The sequence below is a fragment of the Myotis lucifugus genome, unplaced genomic scaffold (assembly GCF_000147115.1).
Source record: "Myotis lucifugus unplaced genomic scaffold, Myoluc2.0 scaffold_107, whole genome shotgun sequence".
Taxonomy (NCBI): Eukaryota; Metazoa; Chordata; class Mammalia; order Chiroptera; family Vespertilionidae; genus Myotis; species Myotis lucifugus.
This window is the reverse complement of record NW_005871155.1, coordinates 1,847,947-1,851,372: the sequence shown is the minus strand read 5'-3', so window position 1 is coordinate 1,851,372 and position 3,426 is coordinate 1,847,947.

Below are 3,426 nucleotides of genomic sequence, written 5' to 3'. Positions count from 1 at the left end.
AGAAGACTAACAGTGATGTCTCTGACAGGAAGAGAGCAAAAGGTGAAGCTGACCATGCTCACTTTTCTGAGGGGAACACCTGTAAGCTTTGAAAGTGGTGGGCATCCATGGTGGCTCTCTGAAAGATTAACTTTGACTAGTCCAGTTGTGAGCCCAGGAAGCCTGACCTACATCTAAGGAAGGATTCTGGGCCCATATTAGATGGGTGAGCTGAATAATCTAAAACTAAAGATTTCTTAAGAAAAGCAGACAAAGTTCAGAAACTGATGGCCAGCATCAAGTGTCAAACTATAGAAATGAATTTCAGGCATTATGTGATCAGGAGTTGAGGATGTTAGGAAAAATAGTTGAAAAAGTTAGTGCAAGATTAAAGTGAATTATTTATGAACTTCACGCCATTTATTTCAGTTATAATGAATTATTAGTGAAATTCAGGCTATCAGCTATCTACAAGGCAAAAATAGAGGGTTCTAGAGGGCTTTATAAAAAGTTTTATTTTGAAATACGTAACTTTAGACTTAGAGAAAAAGTTACAAAAACAGTACAGAGAGTTCTTGTAGATCTTTCACCCAGCTTTTCCTAATGTTTAACATCTTGTATAGCCAAAGTTAAATTCTCCAGACCAGTTTTGTTTTGCTTTTAATTCTGTGCTGGCTGTGTTGAGAGTTGGAGCCAGCTGACTCTGACCTTTGCATAGGACAGACCAGATGGGTAAGGAGAGTCCCAATAACCTGTTGTGCCATCACATCAAACCAAATGACAGAAAGAGACTGGTTTCAGGAGATGCTTCCTGATAAAAACAGTACTATGGAAAGGAAAACTCTAAACATTCTCTATTTCAATCTATGGAATAAGATAAAAGAGAGGGATGAGAAAGAAGAACAGATTTATAGTCATATCCCTAAGCAAACTGTGGAGGAAAAGCAGGTGTGTGGCAGTTAAAATATGTCTTGCACCTTACAGATCACTGGTTGGAAAATTCTAATTTAGATTTATTTTCTCAGGATTTTTCTAAATACATTTAATGAGTCCTGAAGAACTAAGAGGAAAAGCACTGATTACTGCCATGTCTACACATTTAAACTCTTTCCCTTTGATGATCCTCTTCCACATACCTCCGAGCAGGTGAGGTGTGGTAACTTCATGATTAGCATTCACATGATGGCTTTCACAGATGACTCATCTGGAAGTACTTGAATTAGATTTTCCAACTGCACCATGGTATCAGAGATGACCCAGTGAAAAAAGATTGGTTTAAAGAGTAACCACAGCAATAGCTTGATATTTTGGGAGGATAACACTTACAAAAAGCAACAGGGCCGAAGCCTGTTTGGCGCAATGGATAGAGCATTGGCCCTTGGACTGGAAGGTCCCGGGTTCTGTTCTGGTCAAGGGCATGTACCTTGGTTGCAGACTTGATCCCTGGCCCTGTTCAGGGCATGTGCAGGAGGCAACCAGTTGATATGTCTTTCTCATAGCAATGTTTCTCTCTCTGTGTCTCTCCCTCTCCCTTCCATTCTCTCTGAAAATCAATGGAAAAATATCTCAGGTGAGGATTAACAACAACAAAAGCAACAGGGTGACTTAAATCCATTATAGGCTGATAGAGAAATATTGAACACATAAAACATTTATTAAAACACTGTCATTGGCCCTAGCCAGTTTGACTCAGTGGATAGAGTGTCGGCCCACAGACTGAAGGGTCCCAGGTTTGATTCTGGTCCAGTACATACCGTGTGCAGGAGGCAACCAATCAATGTGTCTCTCCCACATTGATGTTTCTCTCCCTCTGTCTTTCCCCACCCCTTCCACTCACTCTAAAAACCAATGGAAAAATATCCTCAGGTGAGGATTAACAAACAAACAAACAAATAAATAAAATGCTTTAAAACACGGACATTGTAGTCATTACCATACATGGGAATTTTCCTATCTGGATATAGGATCAAGAAACTTCTAAGAAATGGTGGGAATCTGGTTAGATGTCATTTGAAAATCTTCCACAAATATAAAATTTGGTATGCAAATGTGTGTTCATAGCATTTTTGAGCAGAAAGATGCCATTCATTCATTCATTTATATATTTAACTGTGCCAGGCTCAGGTTCTAGGTATAAAGCTATGAGTTAGGACTGGTAGGTCTTTTATATTCTAGTTGAAGAAATCAAAAAATTACAAATATATGCCAACAAACAAGATACTTTTAGACAGTGATTGAGTGCTGTGAAGAAAATAAAACAGGGTTAAGTGATAGAGGCCAACAGATGTGGAGGCAGAGGGCTCCTTTAGATTTGGCTACCAGGCAAAGCCTCTCTGCAGAGGGGACAGTTTGACACTACAGTTTGCTATCTGCAACTGACCATAAAGGCTATCGCTGGGCGTGAGGACTCGCCTTTACGAATGTATTCCTGGGCTTTGTTAAAAATTCAGCCAGTCAAGGGCTCCTTGAAGACAGTGCAGGTTCCAGAGCTTGGAAAGGGAAAGCATAAGATGAGTCATACATACAGAGGAGGCAGAAAAGCTCTCACAGTGAAAGGTCAACTAATTGATAAATGCAGAAGGAATGATGGAGTTAGGGATTTATTAAGGGTTGCTAAAACTAGTGCGTGAAAGTTTGATGAGGTGCAGAATGTTTTTGTAGTTTCACAATATTTCCCTATTGATGACTTAATTATTTCCAGTTGTAACGTCACAGTGGAAAACCCTGGAGCTATCTCCTAATCAAGTGGTCAAAGTTACATCACTAACCCTGGGACAAATGGACTCATGTGACTCTTGATGGGAAGCACTGAGAAGATCATAACATCACTTTAGTGGTGCTCCTACCAACACTGCATAGACTGGATTTGTAGTTATGAGAAAACATCAAACAAACCAAAACCAATCAACGCGGTACAAAATAACTGGCCTGAATTCTTTCAAAGATATCAAAATCAAGAAAGACTGGAGAATTGTTCTAGATGAAAGGAGATTAGTGAGAAATGAAAATCAATGTATACATAACCCTGGATTAGATTCTAAACTGGAGGTATTAAAAAAAGCTATTAAGGACATTACTGGAACAGGAGGGAAAAACAGTCTATGGACTATGGATTAAATAACAGTATTGTGTTCACGCTAAATTTCCTGACTATGTAAACATTTTTTCTTTGTACTTAGGAAGTACCAAAGTGTTTAATGATCTCTCCAACATACTCTCAAATGGTTCAAAAAAGGTATGCGCACGCGCACACACACACACACACACACACACACACACACACACAGAATGATGAAGCAAATGGGGTTTTGCAAACCATTAGTGGATCTGGGTAAATGGTATAAAGGAATTCCTTGTACTATTGTTTCAATTTTTCTGTAAATGTGATTACATGTCAACATGAAAAGTTACCAAAAAACCAACTATGCCCTAGCCAGTTTGGCTCAG